The sequence below is a fragment of the Nicotiana tomentosiformis genome, chromosome 2 (assembly GCF_000390325.3).
Source record: "Nicotiana tomentosiformis chromosome 2, ASM39032v3, whole genome shotgun sequence".
NCBI classification, from domain to species: domain Eukaryota; kingdom Viridiplantae; phylum Streptophyta; class Magnoliopsida; order Solanales; family Solanaceae; genus Nicotiana; species Nicotiana tomentosiformis.
In genome coordinates this window covers 160157323-160177455 of record NC_090813.1, presented here as the reverse complement: position 1 = coordinate 160177455, position 20133 = coordinate 160157323, and the positions used below count along the sequence as shown (strand labels likewise).

At 36.9% G+C, this 20133-nt stretch overlaps 1 protein-coding gene across 1 annotated transcript in view; it reads right to left on the bottom strand.

Moving 5' to 3' along the window:
- Window positions 1-20133, bottom strand: part of LOC138905946 (uncharacterized) — a 30876-nt gene that overhangs the window by 8160 nt on the left and 2583 nt on the right. The gene's annotated exons all lie outside the window — the stretch shown is intronic.

Sequence of the window (20133 nt, the reverse complement as noted above, 5' to 3'; positions counted from 1 at the left end):
CACATTTTAATATCATAATCGAGCCCCTCAATGAATCTGCGGACCCGTTCTCTGATTGTCGGATCTAAGATAGGTGCATTGTTGCGACCAAACACACTCACGTAAGTATACGCGGTCGTCAAGTAATCAAGTGACTAAAAGTCGGATGTCGAACCCACGAGGACTTATGATTAACTATTAACTAAATTAGACTATCCTAATTATCTAAACAAGAATTAAACCTAAAAATATTTTATTCTAAACTAATTAAATAAAAAAATATAAATAATAAACTTTGAACAGAGAAAGAGCAGATTTTTATGATATCAATGTAATGAAAACGATCTAGGGTTATGGGCTATCTAACAATCCTATTGTATTCTTCAATTGAATTGACCGACTAATTTATCTAGCTTATTGGTTGACAGGGTTAATATTGCTCATAAGAATCTGTCGAGTTCTTACTCGCCTATTCAAGCTAACCTAACGCCTATATGTCTATGGAGTTAGAATCAACAAGAACGCATTTATAATTCCTGTAAATCAACCAAGCAAGGCAATTAGGTATATGTCTATCCTAACCACGAATCCGTTCCCCGATGCCCGAGTTCAAGAACTTGCCCTACTCAATCCTATATGCAATATAGAATTCCCACTTTCGAGTTCAATTCTAGATTCGTAGATAATATTCAATTGGTGATCAAGCAATTAAATAATTAAGTGCAAGATTGAATAAATAAACTAATATGATAAATCAAGAAGTCAAAATCAATATCCGAATAACAATAGTCATGAAAGAACCACAACCCTAGAACGTGAAGTTTAGCTCCACATAGACATGGTAGCCAAACAACAAATCATATAAAGAAACATAAAAATTACTAAGTTTGGTGGGAGAAAGAAGAAACTTGATGAATTCCGGCCTCCACAGCTTTGTCGTGGCTTTTTCCCTCTTCCCAATATGTTAGATGACCTAAAAGAGGCGTTTTTGGCTTATATATTGCGTACCAAAGTCGTGGGCCAAAGTTCTCCTATTTCTAATCCAAATCAGCTTCAGGGATTGATGCTAGGGTGGATGCGTCGCATCCACCTCGTCCTCCACTTCTCAGCTTCGGATGCTACGGTGGACGCTATGGGCCGACTTCACTGCTAAGGGTGCACGAAATCTGATCTTTTTCTAGATTGGATGCGACGCATCCAATCTCTCTTCCTCTACCTAGAGCACCTTTTATTCATATTTTTGCACTCCAAACACCCTAATTCACCACACACAACTCAATTAGTCATAAAACCAATAATTAAACCATGTTGGGCATTTTAAAGATCAAATAACATCAAGAAGCAGTTAAAACATGGGTAAAGTAACATCAACACATATCGAAATATGCCAAACATCACTACCCCACACTTAAACCTTTGTTCGTCCTCGAACAAACCATCATATAGTAGACGAAACAAAATTAAGCTCTTATCATTCAAAGCACACTGCACCTATGACCATGGTTATTTGCAACAATTAGGCTCTAGACTATGCATCACATACACTTCCCTTTACTTATGCCCTTCTTTAAACATATTCGAACAAAGACAACATGCTCACAACAACCCTAACCTCAAAAACCGACTCAATGTCACTATGTACTCATGGCTTGAACACCCAACATCATAGAGAAGTCTAATAACGTTACCTATCCCTCGTGAAACCATGTGCCCTCACAACAAGAACAATAGAGCGAGTTCAATCCACACATTCGAATCTCATGATCAAATATATTTTAATGACTCACATATATCAAAGAAAATCGCTCACTCTCACAAAGAAGTCACATGCATGAAATTAGTACCATAGGCTTGCCCTTAATGTAAATCTCTACTAATGTAAGCTCGCTCGATCTAAAATCAATTAGGACTTTTTCATGGTTGTAATGTGGGCTAAGGGACGGGTAGGATATATTTAAGGAATAGTGACTCACCCTCCTAAGCACTTTAATACATCACAAAATTACTTTAAGCGCAAATTTTTCAACACCACTTCAATTTCACAAACAATATCACCCCCAAAACAGTCCCCTTTTCTTTAAGCACTACTTTAATTCATACCCACTAGCAAGAACAAGATAACAATTTATTCATTTATATTTTTCTTTCTTTTTTTTCCAGATTTTTCTCTTCTTTTTTTTCTTCTTTTAATTTCCGCTAGTGGTGTATTATTTTACAAAATAAGTGCACCCTTCTTTCTTTCATTGGTTCCACTCAAAAGTCACCCCACACTTAGTCCCTTCTTACTTCTTTTAGCGCTCATCTAACAATTAAAGTGCTTTAAGAGGTAAAAGGATCAAAACAATGTCAATTAAGAATAAAAAGGGTATAGGCTTGTAATGTGGGTACCAAATAAAAGGTCTACAGGCTCAAAAGGGTTAACTAGGGATAGATTTTATTTGTGATAAGCAATAAGCTCAAAAAGATCAAAGAAAGCCTAAAATTATTTTTCAAACCGAGCATCACCTAAAATTTTGCTTCAACTCACATACCGGGCAAGTTCTAGACACAAGTACAATACATGGACTACACAAAAACCTCACCACACATGGCACATGACTCATTAAGGACGGTTACATTCCGACTCTCAAGTAATGCAAGTATTCACGGAGCCACGAGATATTAAGCATTAAGCGCAAAGTGAACACAAGTCAAGAAAATGAGAAATAAGCGCCACAAAACATGCTATCCATTTTAACAAGGCATCATCAATAATTTCAAATCATACAGAAGATACTACACATGCGAAAGTATAAATATGTTACTATCAAACAAGTCAAGGGCGCCTAGGTTCATCATTCTTGCTCCTTTTATTCCCTAAATTCCTAATCTACTCGGAAAGAAAAAAACTACCCGGTTCAAACTACATCCCATGGAAAAGAACCGAGGCACAAAGAAAAACCACAGGGGATTATTACTACCTAAAGAAAGCTAAAAGATATATTTTGGATTTTTTTTTAGACTTTAATCCCTCAAGAAAACTGTCTAGGAGATCAATCGTCGGGAAAAGTCCAATTTTTCTAATTTTTCATTTTATTTTTTTTTTCCTTCACAAAAGCTACTACACTTAAGAATGAGTACTACAACTAAGCTAAAATAGCACAGAAACTTATCCAAACGATCTCCTCACCCCACACTTAAAATTTTGCAATGTCCTCAATGCACATTATAAATAATAAAAGGGTAAACGAGACTCCCTGGTAGGCCAAAGGCCGAAGCAATAGCGGCTCACGAGGTACTCAGACTTCCCCAGGCATCGTCCTTTGTGTGGGCACCCCACACTTAGTCCTCACCATCTAGCTCGCTTTTGCACTCTTCTAATGGCTTTGCTTCCTATGCTCATAATCCTACAAAACAAAAATAAATACTACAAAATAATAAAAATAAAATAAAATAAAAAGTAAACAAAAATAAAAGAAAGCAGTAACGCTGGGTTGCCTCCCAACAAGCGCCTGATTTAACGTAGCGGCACGACGTGAACCACTTTTTGCCTCCACCTCGAACTTATGAATTGAGCCCCTAACATGGCATCCAGTTTGCGGCTATGCTCCAGTGGTGGGGCTACAAAGATAACCAGGCCAAGTAATAAATTTTTCACTCTACACTTCTCGGCCTTTAGATGAGGAATGTATTTTTTGCTTTTTGGCATGACAAATTCAAAAATATAGGCATCATGTTCCTCTTCCATTGACTCCTCCAAAGGCTTAGATGACTCGATTTCCATGTCATCATCCAAATACAATGTCGAAAAATGTTTAGAATGAGGACCAACACGCCCCAACTTTAGAATTGTATTACTATTTATATCCTCATATGTGCACACATTAGAGTCTTCAAATATAACATTATCTGCTACCTCGCATGGCTCTAGTGTACTTTTCTCAACATGGGCATCATCAACAGAAATATGCTCGAATGATTGGCTCTCCACTTTTAGCTCCTCAATTTGGCGTATAAGCTCCTTTTCAGCTTCTGACAACTCATTACTATTTTGTTGGGCGATAGACGCAACAACCTTTGCATTTAATTTATCTTGCAAGTCGTGAATAGTAGTGACAAATTTATAGATCCCTTGTCCCAGTTTAGATCTTCCCTCTATAAAGTGTCTCATCCCATCAGTAAGTTCCTCATGTTGAGCTTCATATATTTCTAACTTTTCAGCCTGTTCTGCCTGCCAAGTTTGGCTCAAAATCTCCTCTTTTTCAAAAATTTTCTCTTGCTGGTACTCGATCTCTTCATTCAATTCTTCCATATTGGCCTTCATTCTTGTGATTGCTGCCCTCATTCTTTTCATATCTTTTTTGAGTTCATCCTGTTGCTCTGCTACTTGCCTCAGAATATCCCTAATATATGCATCAGGCTCCATATCCTGCACTTCATTGCCCCTATCAAACTCAGAAATATCATTAGAAAGATCATAATAAGGGCTCAGAGAAGGATGAACAAAATTAGGACAACCATCCCAATGGCCATCTTGACCACCACACATATTACAAATATTCCACTCAAAGGATTGAGATTGTGCGCACAACTCGCTCCTGGGAACATTCTGACAATTTTTCCACCAGTGGGGTCCTCCACAATATGGACAAGGATCATCAAAATAAGAATAACCATCATTCGAACAATTTTTATTCCAAGATGCCATGCTAAAATAAATAAAAAATACTAACTAAAATAAAATAATAAAAAAAAACATGAATAGATAAAAAAAATGTCTAATCTAGAAAAATAGCAAATTTCTAAGTCCCCGGCAACGGCGCCAAAAACTTGTTGCGACCAAACACACTCACGCAAGTATACGCGGTCGTCAAGTAATCAAGTGACTAAAAGTCGGATGTCGAACCCACGAGGACTTATGATTAACTATTAACTAAATTAGACTATCCTAATTATCTAAACAAGAATTAAACCTAAAAATATTTTATTCTAAACTAATTAAATAAAAAAATATAAATAATAAACTTTGAACAGAGAAAGAGCAGATTTTTATGATATCAATGTAATGAAAACGATCTAGGGTTATGGGCTATCTAACAATCCTATTGTATTCTTCAATTGAATTGACCGACTAATTTATCTAGCTTATTGGTTGACAGGGTTAATATTGCTCATAAGAATCTGTCGAGTTCTTACTCGCCTGTTCAAGCTAACCTAACGCCTATATGTCTATGGAGTTAGAATCAACAAGAACGCATTTATAATTCCTGTAAATCAACCAAGCAAGGCAATTAGGTATATGTCTATCCTAACCACGAATCCGTTCCCCGATGCCCGAGTTCAAGAACTTGCCCTACTCAATCCTATATGCAATATAGAATTCCCACTTTCGAGTTCAATTCTAGATTCGTAGATAATATTCAATTGGTGATCAAGCAATTAAATAATTAAGTGCAAGATTGAATAAATAAACTAATATGATAAATCAAGAAGTCAAAATCAATATCCGAATAACAATAGTCATGAAAGAACCACAACCCTAGAACGTGAAGTTTAGCTCCACATAGACATGGTAGCCAAACAACAAATCATATAAAGAAACATAAAAATTACTAAGTTTGGTGGGAGAAAGAAGAAACTTGATGAATTCCGGCCTCCACAGCTTTGTCGTGGCTTTTTCCCTCTTCCCAATATGTTAGATGACCTAAAAGAGGCGTTTTTGGCTTATATATTGCGTACCAAAGTCGTGGGCCAAAGTTCTCCTATTTCTAATCCAAATCAGCTTCAGGGATTGATGCTAGGGTGGATGCGTCGCATCCACCTCGTCCTCCACTTCTCAGCTTCGGATGCTACGGTGGACGCTATGGGCCGACTTCACTGCTAAGGGTGCACGAAATCTGATCTTTTTCTAGATTGGATGCGACGCATCCAATCTCTCTTCCTCTACCTAGAGCACCTTTTATTCATATTTTTGCACTCCAAACACCCTAATTCACCACACACAACTCAATTAGTCATAAAACCAATAATTAAACCATGTTGGGCATTTTAAAGATCAAATAACATCAAGAAGCAGTTAAAACATGGGTAAAGTAACATCAACACATATCGAAATATGCCAAACATCATGCATGACGGGCTAACTCACTGAACCTGATAGCATATTCTGACACTGTCATAGTGCCCTGACACAACCGTTCAAACTCTATGCGCCACGCATCTCTGAGAGTCTGGGGAACAAACTATATCAAGAACATTTTCAAAATTTGAGCCCAAGTTGGTGGTGTGACATCGGCTGTTCTACCTTCTTCATAGATTTGCCACCACCGATACACCACGCCTGACAGTTGAAATGTAGTAAAGGCAACTCCGCTCACTTCCACAATACCCATGGTACGGAGAATACGATGACAATTTTCTAGAAATCCTTGGGCATCCTATGTAGCTGTGCCACTAAAAGTAGGTGGACTATACCTCTTAAACCTTTCAAGTCTCTTTTGTTCTTCTTCTGATGCCTTTGGCCTAACCTCAGGCCAAACCGGAATAACAGGTTATACCGGTACTGCACCTGGAACCTGACCAACGTGAACCTGTTGCTCTGGAGTTGTGGTAGAAGTCTGAGCTACTCCCCCAATCTGCGGAATGTTTGGTGCAACAGAGATCAATCTCGCCTGAGTTAATGTACCAAACATACTCAGGAACTGTGCTAAAGTCTCTTGAAGTCCTGGGGTAACAACAGGTGCTTCTGGTACCTATCCCCCAACTGGAGCTATTGGTGGCTCCCCAACTGTTGTTCTGGCAGGTGCTCTAGTCGCAGCACGTGCCCTTCCTCGACTTCTACCTCAGCCCCGGCCTTTTGCAGCCCTAGCATTATGAGCGGATGTCTGCTCAGCTAACCTGGTAGCACGTGTCCTCACCATCTGTGAGAGAATAGAGATACAAAGGCTCAAATTCCAAATTCAACAAATTTCGCACGATGGGAATAAAAGAAATGGAAATTCCCTAACAGTTTTGTAGCCTCTCGAAGATAAGTACAGAATTCTCCGTACCGATTAGACACGTTCGTGACTCTACTAGACACGTTCATGACTCGTAGAACCTATGAACCTAGAGCTCTGATACGAACTTGTCACGAACCAAAATCCCACCACATGCGTCGTGATGGCATCTAGTCTCTGAGACTAGGTAAGCTGATTTCAATTACATTTTGAAGCCATTTCTTTTTTAAACAAGATAATCAAAACTGACAGCGGAACAAATATGAATATGCAACTTCCCAAGACTGGTAGTACTGAGTCACGAACTCTAACTGGATACATAGAATGATCACGAGGACCGAATATACAATACTGTTTGATTACAAGTTAACAGTACAATAAAATGAAATGACTACAAGGGACTGCGACGACCAAGCAGCTCTACCTTGAATCCTTACGAACTCGTTTTAACTCCGCTCAAGTCTGGTATCTCCAATACCTGGCTCTGCACAAAAATGTGCAGAAGTGTAGTATGAGCACGCTATGGTCGGTACCCAGTAACTATCAAGACTAACCTCAATGGAGTAGAGACGAGGTACAATCAAGACACTCACTAGTCTAATAATCTGTACAATATAATATACAAAATAATAGAAAAAAAATAATAATAAGGGCAGGATAAAGCAACCAGTTATATGCACAACAGACAACAAGAATAACATTAATATCACTCAACAATTAATAAGCACAATTACACCCAATTAAATCAAGTCCTTCGAATAAATGTCTTTCTCATATAATTCTTCCAGATAACTCTCTTTTAAATATAATTTTCTCAAATAATTATTTTTCATATATAATTCTTTCAATAAATCTTTTCAAATATAATTTCCTCAAATAAATATCTTTCAAATACAATTCTTTCATATAATACTTTCTAAGTAAAAATCCTTCCAAATAAATATTTTGAATATAATTCTTTCAATAAAAAAGGCACCATGTGACACCTCATTTAATAATCATAAAAATACGGGTCTAAGCCCATTTTTATTTTTTCACGGCACCTCGTGCCCATAATTAAATTATCATATTTTCCCAGCACCTCGTGCCCTCATTTCATATCACAACTGCACGGACAATTCACGTGCCAATTATCATTATTATTTCATCACAGCACCTCGTGCCCACATTTCATATCACAACTGCACGGACAGTTCACGTGCCAAATATCCTCATTATTTACTCACGGCACCTCGTGCCCACATTTTATTTTATAATTCGCCTGGCAACAGCCACAGGCTCTCAATTTCAACATAAATCATATTGTTTATCAATTTACCAACAACAAGACAAATTGCACAAGGTATAAAAATAAACACAAGAAAATCATAACATCACATGAAAATTATCAACACCACAACCCCACATCATCACATATCGTCCCTGACAATAGTCACCATTATCGCTCATATTGCCACCCTTATTACTCCTATAGCCACCCTTATTTTTTCGCCCAGACAATATCAATAGCCACCCTTATCGCTCTTATTGCCACCTTTATCGCTCCTATAGCTACCCTTATCGCTTCGCCCAGACAATATTCCAACAAACACAATAGTGAAATGCCACCCTTATACCCATATAATATCAACGGTGAAATGCCACCCTTATCTCCCCAAAATAACAACTCACACAACACAACAATTTACACGGAAAATTATCACAGCAACATAACAAAAATCAATTCATATCACAATTTGTCCAATTACCACAACCAAATTCCAAAGCTACAACCAAGTCAATTAATTTCATAACAAATAGCCAAAATCTCCACACAATGCGTACAACACCCAAAAATAATCACATTTTACTATAATTAATTTCAAATTTTTAATAATTATATAAACACCTCTTCTTAAGCTCATTTAATTAATTGTTTGCAGGGGAAAAATCTAAAATGAAATTAAATTCCAATAATTATCAAACCAGCAAATTCACGAAATTTCATAAATAATCAAATAACAATCACATCAAATTGTCATATAACAACATAGTCAACAACAAGGATTTAGGCACAACAAGTAGATGATTAAATATATGCCAACAATTATCTAATTTACTACACAATATGCTCAAGACTTAAACTCAATAAAATTTGCACATATAAACCAAGTACGTACTCGTCACCTCGCGTATATGGTTTTCAATAACACAAATTGCACATAAGACTCAATGCCTAAGGGGAAATTCTCCCACTTGAGGTTAAGCAAGACACTTACCTCTTTGAAGTTATGTCGATATTCCAAAATCGACTTCTTGCTTGAATTGACCTCCGGGCCGTTCAAATCTATCCAAATTAATTGTATAACTTCATTAAAATTCATCGAAAATAATTTCGGATAATAATACGTCGACTTAAAATTTTATTCTAAAAAGTCAACAAAAGTCAACGCGGGGCCCGCCTCTCGGAACCCAGCGAAATTTTCATGAAATCCGAACACCCATTCCGATACGAGTTCAACAATATCAATTTTATCAAATTCTGATACCATTTCGTCCCTCAAATCGTGATTTTTTATTTTGAATTTTTTCTTCAAAAATCACCCTTTTCCTCAACCCAAAACACAATTTAAATGATAAACATAAAGATAGAATCATGGAAATAAATAGATTCTAGGTGAAGAACACTTACCCAATAGATTTGCTTGAAAAACCCACAAGATATCGCTCAAAACCGAGCTCTACAAGTCAAAATATGATAAGAATGGCCTAACCCTCGATTTGGAAAACTTATAATCTGCCCAGGTTTGAAAGCATCGCGAACACGGAGAAAGGCTCGCATTTGCGAAGAAGGAAGGTAAGGCTGTCCAGAAAAACCCTTCGCGAACGCGAAAAACAAGGGACAAAACCTACGCGAGACGTTGAACGCGAACATGAAGAAGAAATATGAGGCTGCCATAAAGGGTTTCGCGAACGCGAGTGGCTAATCGCGAACAAGATGGAGGAAAAAGGCAAACCTTCATGAATGCGAGAGGTTGAACACGAACGCGAAGAAGAAATATGGGGTGGTCAGCAGCAACACTTCGCGAACGCGAGATACTCTTCGCGTTCGCGAAGAAGAACACCAGAAGACAGAACAGCAGTTCAAAATAGGAGGGAAATGACCCGTAGCACATCCGAAACTCACCCGAGGCCCCCAGGACCCCGTTCAAACATACCAACAAGTTCCATAACCTAACACGGACTTGCTCTAGGTCTCAAATCACATCAAACAACGTCAAAACTATGCACCGCACCATGAATCGAACCCATGAACTTCCAAAACTTCCAACTTCTAAAACTTGTGCCGAAACCTATCAAACCAACCCGGAATGACGTCAAATTTTTCAGGCAAGTCCCAAATAACATAACGGAGTTGTTCCAACTCTCGGAATCGCATTCTGACCCCGATATCAAAAAAGTCCACTTCCGGTCCAAAACTCCAAAAATTTAACTTTCGCCATTTCAAGCTTAAATCAGCTACAGCCCTCAAATTCACAGTCCGGACACGCTCTTAAGTCCAAAATTATCCAACAGAGCTAACGGAGCCGACGAAACTCCATTCCAGAGTCATTTTCACACAGTTCTGACTACGGTCAAAATCCTAAGACTTAAGCTTCTGTCTTAGGGACTAAGTGTCCCAAATCACTCAGAATCATCCGTAAATCAAACTTGACCACACACGCGGGTCATAATACATATTACGAGGCTGCTCAAGGCCTTAAGTCACTGAACGGGGCATAAATTCTTAAAACGACAAGTCGGGTCATTACAAGAATAATGTTTCATAATACAGCCGAGGCGAACGACCCGATCCTATAAGAGTAACTCACTATACTGCCAAGGCGAAAGTCTCAATCCCATGAGAATAGCTTACGATACTGCCGAGGCGAACGACCCGATCTCATAAGAGTAGTGTTACAATCATGCTGCCGAGGCGAACGATCTGATCTCATAAAAGTAGAGAAACTCTCTGACTCGCCATGATACCTGCGATTCGAGAAGACACAAAACTACCACTCACCAATTATTTCACAAAAATCTCAAGTAAGATGCCCAGTCAGTTTATTTATTCTTGTCTCACTCTCGGTCATAAATTCAAATAATTAAACAAATAAGTTGAAGTCCAATAGTGCATTTAAGGCATGGTGTGGATTTAATTCTACCCGGACATAAGCATGAGTCTAGCTACGCGCGAACTCTCATCACCTTATACATACATAGCACCTATAACAAGTAGCACACAACAATTAAAGTACCTACGGGGATAATTCTCTCTTACAAGATTAGACAAGAGACTTACCTCGCTTCCAAGCTCACTACTTGGCTTTCAAACCTCACTAGTAGCCTCAAATCGATGCCGAGCAACCCAAAACTAGACAAAGGTCGTACAAATCAATCAATATAAGCTCAAAAGTTCATAATTAACTATTAGAGTAATTTCTAAACCCAACTCGGAAAGCCCACAAAAGTCAACCCCTGGCCGACATGCCCGAATTTCGGAAATTTTCGAAAATAAATACTACACATGACATTACGAACTCAAATATATAACTTGTTCTCAATTCCATAATCAATTTCGTGGTCAAATTTTATTTTACTAAACCCTAGGTTCTTCCATAAAAATTCCAAAAGTTCCACAATTTCTATATTAAATCTACCCATAATCTATGTATCTAACTCATAATTTGTAGAAATCACTTACCTTGTGATGCTTGAAAAAATTTCTCTTCAAAAGAATTCCAAAAATTGTCCAACCCAAGTGAAAAGTGAGAGAATGAACCTATGTCCCGTATTAAATTCATGTCCTCCCAGTGATTTCTTCACAGCGATCGCAGAAAATCCCTCGCGACCGCGAAGCCCAAACTGTCGTAGCCCAAGTTTTACTCTATGCGTTCGCGATGCACAAGTCCCCCCAAGCCTCCGCATTCACGGTCCAAGAGTCGCGTTCGTGAAGACTTACGCCTGCCTGGCCTATCCGCCCCCTTTCCTTCTTCGTGTTCACGAAAGAGAGCCAGGTCCTCCCTCGCGTCCGGGAAGAACAAATCAGCTACTCCTCCAAATCCTCCTTCGCGATCGCGAAGCACACCAGCAGAAATCTACCAATTTCAAAAATGCTTTGGGTGATCCGAAACTCACCCGAGCCACCCGGGACGCCATCCAAATATACCAACAAGTCCATAAATATATTACGAACATACTCGAAGTCTCGGAACAAATAAAATAATATCAAAACCATGAATCACACCTCAAAACCAAATTAATCAACTTCAAACTTCCAACTAACTCCGAATGCGACGAATCATACTTAGACAACTCGGAAAGATGCCAAATTTTACACACAAGTCACAAATCACTATACGAACCTATTTCAAGGCTCGGAATCCCTTACTAACATCGATAACACCAAAGTCTACTTCAAATCAAACTAAAAAACTCTAAAACCTTCAAGACGCCAACTTCCAACAATAAGCACTGAAATGCTCTCGGTCCACCCGAAACTCGATCCGAACATACGCCCAGGTCCAAAATTATCATACGAACCTATTGGGACCTTCAGATCTCGATTCCGAGGTTGTTTACCTAAATTATTGACTCAAGTCAAACTTGGCCACATTAGGCCACCATTATGGACCTAAGTATTCCAAATTCAACTCGAACCCTTCCAACACCAAACCAACCGGTCCCGCAAGTTATAAAATAAAAAAAGCACACACGGGAAGTCTTAAATAGGGAAACGGGAACCTAGAAAGCAAAATGACCGGTCGGGTCGTCACATTACAATAGCAAAGAACTAGACTAAAAGTGCAAACGATCAACATGTACCATAAAACTTTAGAAACTTTGTGTAAAGATATGCATATACAGTCAAACCTCTCTATAACAGCCTCGTTTGTTCCGAATATTTTTGGATGTTATAGCGAAGTGCTGTTATAGAGAACATATATTATAACATAACATAAATATTGGTTCCGGAAAAGCTTGGCTTTTATAGTGAAGTGTTGTTATATAGGAATGTTGTTATAGAAAGGTGTGACTGTATATAGATTTAATAATAAATTTTAAATACTTACTTCTATAATCGGTTTGGTTCGATTTTTTTTGATTATTTCTCTATTAAAATCAAAACTAAACCAAATTGGTTCGATTTTTAAAATTTAAAATCAAAACCAAACTAAATCAAAAAAAATATCGATTTATTTTTATCGATTTGGTTCGATTTTCGGTTTGGTTCAATTTTTTAGATTTTTATGAACACCCCTACACTCCACCATCAATTTCTCTGCTCATAAACTACAATGCAACCTCACGCCCCTAACTTCTCCATTAGTCTTATATCTGAAATTTAGTTTTCCGTCTACCGTCCCTTCACCACAATATAACTTCCACAGCCACTTATCTATAATAGTTTCTTCAGGAGAACATCACCGACCTTCATCTTCAAAACCACTTCAGAAATTCAAAATCATAGGAAGGGAATTTTTTTTCTCTTCTTTAGCCATGACGTATTTTGACTGTGCCCTAGAGGAATTGTTTTTGGGTATTTTGAGTTATGAAGCTGCGTTTCTGTGGTAGTGTAGCTAGATGGTAAATTTATATGCTACTTTAAATAATTAGAGATTAATCTATCTATATCTATACTTTATTAAAAGCACGAAAGCCCTTAGCGAAATGTCGTTCGATTTTTTTACACTCTAAAGATAAAGATAGAGGGTAAATAGTCATTTAATTATTTTCTTAAAATTTTGGTCTTTGAAATCAACTAAAAATTTATTTATTAAATACTTCCTTATTTTAACTATGTACAAGATCCTAAATATTAGGATTCTTCTTAAGTTTCCAAGTTGTTTTTTAAACCATGCCGTTAGGCAAAATAGTTCATACTAGATAAAATATTATTTAATTATTTCCCTAAAATTATGGACTTTGAAATCAACTAAAAATTTATTTATTAAATACTTCCTTATTTTAACTATGTTCAAGATCCTAAATATTAGGATTCTTCTTAAGTTTCCAAGTTGTTTTTTAAACCATGTCAGGAACCGTTAGGCAATTTGTTTCCAAGTCTTTGGCCTTTTCATTTTGATAAAATATAATTTAATCATATTTAGTATCAAACTTAGATAGTTAAATATAATAAAATTCTATATTTGTCCAAATTCCCGTCAGGCATATTTATTTTTCAAGTCTTTACCCTTTTTGTTTTGTTATAAATAATATAAATTATGCTTGAACTTAAATAGTTAAATATAATAAAATTTCATCGTTGGTCAAATCCAAATTATACATAAGTTTTACAACTTTTTAGTCTATTTCTGTTAAACTTGTCGGCTAATTTGGTAACCAAAAGGGAAAAAATAGGCAAAATAAGTTTTTTAACAAATTGTTGTTTTGAATTTTGGTTTCTTCTCTCTCCGTTTATTGAAATATTACGATAACATTTTGACATATTTAATTAGTCCCAAAATATCATAACCATATTTGGTGTATTTGGAGCAATTGTACATCTCATTAGAGCATTAAAATTTATATTTATCTATCTATTTGTACTATATTAAAAGTATAAAAGCCCTTAGCGAAATATTATTCGCCTATTTTGCCCTTTAAAAATAGATTTTATACTAGATAAAATAATTATTTAATTATTTTTCTAATTTTAAAACTTTAAAATCAACTAAAATTTTATCCTTATTTAAAGCCCATTAATATTAGAGTTGTATTGAACTATTCCTATAAGATTCTTTATTATTTAAAACGTTAGTTAGCAAAATTCTGTAGGAGTCAAACACACAACGAATTCTAAAAACATTAAACATTCAAAACATATGATTTTTCTTACTATTTGAAAATCGAATTCTTATTGGAAAATTATAATTTTTCTCAAATATTTAAAAATTAGAATGAGCAAAATATTCAGAATTTGAATTAATAAAAATTAAGTTATTTCTTTTAATGTTAAGAACAAATAACTAAGTCGTTGAATTAACTAATTGGCAAACGAATCCAATTCAATTATTTTACAAATTTATCATATAAGAAATATTATTTGTTAAATTTACCAAACACTTAAAGTACATAAATTTTATTTTTGTAATAAGAGTATCGACAGTGAAAACAATCATAAAAGTTAGCAAAATTAATTATAATAAAAAATAAAGATTCAAATCAGTGAAAAAATAAATTTAAGCAATAAGGTAAAATTATAGAAGGCAACTAGATTATAAATGAGTTATCATTTGTTTCTTTTTTGCATTCAGCCCAATAAATGAAAATATCTCGCTATAATTTTTATACTAAGTTTTTTCTTGTAAAATATTTGTTCAATATTAGTCATTCTTTAAACTTTACATTGTCACTATCAAATTTTTAGAAGGTATAATGCCAATTATTTTTCATTCGCAATTTTTTAAAAGACCAAGAGATCGATCATAGTGGTTGATGGCTCTTTCAATCCGCCGAAAATGAACGCTTTGACGTGTACCAAAATGGAGAATTTGGGTCAGAGAAAAAGTATTTGGCCGAAGGAAAAAAGAGGCCTTCAGACTGTCACGACCCGAAATTCCCACCTTCGGACCGTGATAGCGCCTAACATTTCACTTGTAGGCAAGCCAACGTTAGAATAATATTAATCAATTTTTAAATAATTTTAAAATTTATTAATAACAAAGAACGATTGCGGAAGTAAAATTTTAAATATAGTGAATAATTCGTAAAAATAACGGTATCTAAATACCATCCCAGAATTTGGTGTCACAAGTGCACAAGCTTCTAGAATAATACAAATAAGGGCCTGAATAAAATAAAGCTGTCTGAAAATAAACACACAGCAAAGGTAAAGTAGACGAGGATTTCAAAACTGCGGACGTTGTGCAGTTATACCTCAAGTCTCCTCTGAGTAGCTGAAATCCGAGCAAGTCTATGGTACACTGATGGGACCAACTCCGAAATCTACACAAGAAGTGCAGAGTGTAGTATCAGTACAACCGACCCCATGTACTGGTAAGTGCTGAGCCTAACCTCAACGAAGTAGTGACGAGGCTAAGGCGGGTCACTTACATTAACATGTACGCAATATTAGTAACAACAACAAATAATAGAAATAAATCAAGTAACTTATTTATAATAATTGAAGTCAACTCAGCAGTCATAACCAATTATCATTTTCATCAATTTCCGTTGCAGCGTGCAACCCGCTCTCACAGTATATTCACATTCCATTCTGTTGCGGTGTGCAACCCGCTCCTCTAATATATTCATTTTAATTAAGTCTGTTGCGGCGTGAAACCTGATCCCCCAATATGTCTATTTCAATCAATTCTGTTACGGCGTGCAACCCGATCCTCCAATATATCCATTTACCAACTCTTATAGAAGAAATTTTTCCAATAAAAGCAACAATTAATATAAAATTATAAGACAACAAGCATACAATAATTATGATTTAATTATGAAACAAACAATGACAAATAGCAAATTATTATGGAAATTAGGAGGAAAATAGGCAGTTTAATATTTAATATGTTAAATGTTAAATAACAATTAAGACACATAATTCAAATAGCATGTAACAATTAATGCAAGAATTCAAGAATTAATATTTGACAAAGAATATGAGAGAAATATTATTATAATAATCAATTCATGATTTAAAACGATTTATGATTTTTCAAGTAATTATGCAAACAATTAATTTGACGACGTATAGACACTCGTCACCTCGTCTATACGTCGTTCACATGCATTTCACATAACAAATAGTTTAAGGGTTCTATTCCCTCAAGTCAGGGTTAACCACGACACTTACCTCGCTTTGCAAATACTAATCAATTATTCGACCACAGCTTTTTCTTTTAAATTTGTCTCCAAAAGCTTCAAATCTATTCATAAACAATTCGATATATTCAATACGAACCATAGGAATTAATTCCATATGAATTTACTAATTTTCCGGATAAAAATCTAAAATTTATTAAAATATTCGACAGTGGGACCCACGTCTCAAATCTCGAAAAAAACTTACAAAATTCGAACACCCGTTCCGAGACGAGTCCAACCATACAAAATTTATCAAATTCTGATGTCAAATGGACCTTCAAATATTAAATTTTCGTTTTTGGAAGATTTTATAAAAATCTGATTTTTTTTCCATAAATTCACGGATTCATGATATAAATAAGTATGAAATCATGAAATATAATTAATATAGGATAAGAAATACTGACCCCAATGTTTTTCCGTGAAAATCGCCCAAGAATCGCCTTACCCGAGCTCAAAAATTAGAAATTATTGGAAATGGGTCGAAACCTCATTTCCAGAACTTAAGTTCTGTTTCTGGGATTTTTACCCTTCGCGAACACGGTCAGTGCCTCGCGTTCGCGAAGCACAAAATTTGTGCTGCCCAATTTTACTCTTCGCGAACTCGAAGCTTGCCTGGCTTGGCCTTCGCGAACGCGAAGGCAATTTCCTGGTTTGCCTCTTTTCCTTCGCGAACACGAGGCTTCGATCGCGAACGCGAAGCTTTGCACCTCAAGCCTTCACGAACGCGGCCCCCTCTTCGCGAACGCGAGCCCCCTCTCGCGAACGCGAAGAAGGATACCAGAAGCAGATTTCTGCAGTTTTTCCCTAGTCCAAAAATGGTCCGTTAATCACCCGAAACCAACCCGAGCCCTCGGGGCTCCAAACCAAACATGCACCCAAGTCCTAAAATATCATACGAACTTGCTCGCGCGATTAAATCGCCAACATAACACCAAGAACTACGAATCGGATACCAAATCAAAGAAAATTTTTAAGAAAACTTTAAAACTTATATTTTTACAACCGGACGTCCGAATCACGTCAAATCAACTCCGATTCTTACCAAATTTGGCAAACAAGTCATAAATATTATTGTGGACCTTTACCGAGCTTTGAAACCAAAATACGGACCCGGGGTCAATAAATCCAACATCATTAATTTCTTAAAAATTATTAAGTTTTCATGCTTTTAATATTTTATCAAAATTCCATATCTCGGGCTAGGGACCTCGGAATTCGATTCTGGGCATACGCCCAAGTCTCAAATCACGATACGGACCTATCGGAATTGTCAAAACACTGATCCGTGTCCATTTGCTCAAAATATTGACCAAAGTCCACTTAGTTGAGTTTTAAAGCTCTATTTCATATTTTAATCCATTTTTCACATAAAAACTTTCCGAAAAATTGTGCGGACTGTGCACGCAAGTCGAGGAATGATAAATGGTGCTTTTTGAAGTCTTAAAATACAAAATTACTTATTAAATTTAAAGATGACATTTTGGGTCATCACATTCTCCACCTCTAAAACAAACGTTCGTCCTCGAATGAAGTTAGAAAAAAAAAATACCTGAACTGGTGAATAAGTGTGGATATTTACTCCTCATGTCCGACTCGGACTCCCAGGTAGATGTCGCTACCGGATGACCTCTCCATTGTAACCGAACTGAAGGATAACTCTTAGACCTCAACTGACAGACCTGCCGGGCTAGAATAGCCACCGGCTCCTCCTCGTAAGTCAAATCTTTGTCCAATTGGACTGAGCTGAAATCTAAACACATGGGACGGATTACCATGATATTTCCGGAGCATAGACACATGGAACATCGGATGATCTACTGATAAACTAGGTGGTAATGCAAGTCTGTAGGCTACTTCACCCACCCTTTCAAGAATTTCAAAGTGTCCGATATACCTAGGGCTCAACTTGCCCTTCTTTCCGAACCTCATTACACCTTTCATAGGTGAAACTCGGAGCAATATTCTTTCTCCAACCATGAATGCAATATCACGAACTTTACGGTCGGCATAACTCTTTTGCCTAGACTGAGTTGTGCGAAGTCGATCCTGAATAATCTTGACCTTAACCAAGGCATCTTGTACCAAATCGGTACCCAATAACCGAGCCTCTCCCGGTTCAAACCAGCCAACTGGCGAACGGCATCGCCTTCCGTATAATGCCTCATATAGAGCCATCTGAATGCTCAACTGGTAGCTATTATTATACGCAAACTCCGCAAGTGGCAAGAAATGATCCCAAGAACCTCCAAAGTCTATAACACAAGTGCGAAGCATATCTTCCAATATCTGAATAGTACGCTCTGACTGTCCGTATGTCTGTAGATGAAATGATGTACTCAATTCTAACCGCGTGCCTAACTCACGTTGTACAGCCCTCCAGAAATGCGAGGTAAACTACGTACCTCGATATGAAATAATAGACACGGGCACACCGTGAAGGCGTACAATCTCACGAATGTAAATTTCAGCTAACCTTTTTGAAGAATAGGTAACTGCCACTAGAATGAAATGTGCTAATTTGGTTAACCTGTCCACAATGACTCAAACTGCGTCAAATTTTCTCTGAGTCCGTGGGAGTCCAACAACAAAATCTATAGTGATACGCTCCCATTTCCATTCAGGAATTTCTAACTTCTAAAGCAAACCACTAGGACTTTGATGCTCGTACTTAACTTGCTGACAATTCAGACACCAAGCTACATGTGCAACTATATCCTTTTTCATTCTCCTCCACAAATAATGTTGCTGTAAATCTTGATACATTTTAGCGGCACCTGGATGAATAGAATACCTGGAACTGTGTGCCTCTTCAAGAATTAATTCACAAAGCCCATCCATATTAGGCACACAAATACGACCCTGCATTCGCAGAACTCCATCTTCCCCCACAGCAACCTGTTTAGCATCACCGTGCCGTACCGTGTCCTTAAGGATAAGTAAATGAGGATCATCATACTGCCTCTCTCTGATACGCTCATATAAAGAAGACCGAGCGACTATGCAAGCTAGAACCCGACTGGGTTCTGAAACATCTAACCTCACGAACTGATTAGCCAAAGTCTAAACATCTGCAGCTAATGGCCTTTCACCACCCGGAATATACGCAAGACTGCCCATACTCATAGCCTTTCTACTCAAAGCATCGGCCACCACATTGGCCTTTTCGGGGTGATACAAAATAGTGATATCATAGTCTTTTAATAATACAAACCATCTTCTATGCCTTGAATTAAGATCTTTTTGTTTGAATAGGTACTGAAGGCTACGATGATCAGTAAATACCTCACACGAGACATCGTAGAGGTAATGCCTCCAAATCTTCAACGCGTGAACAATGACT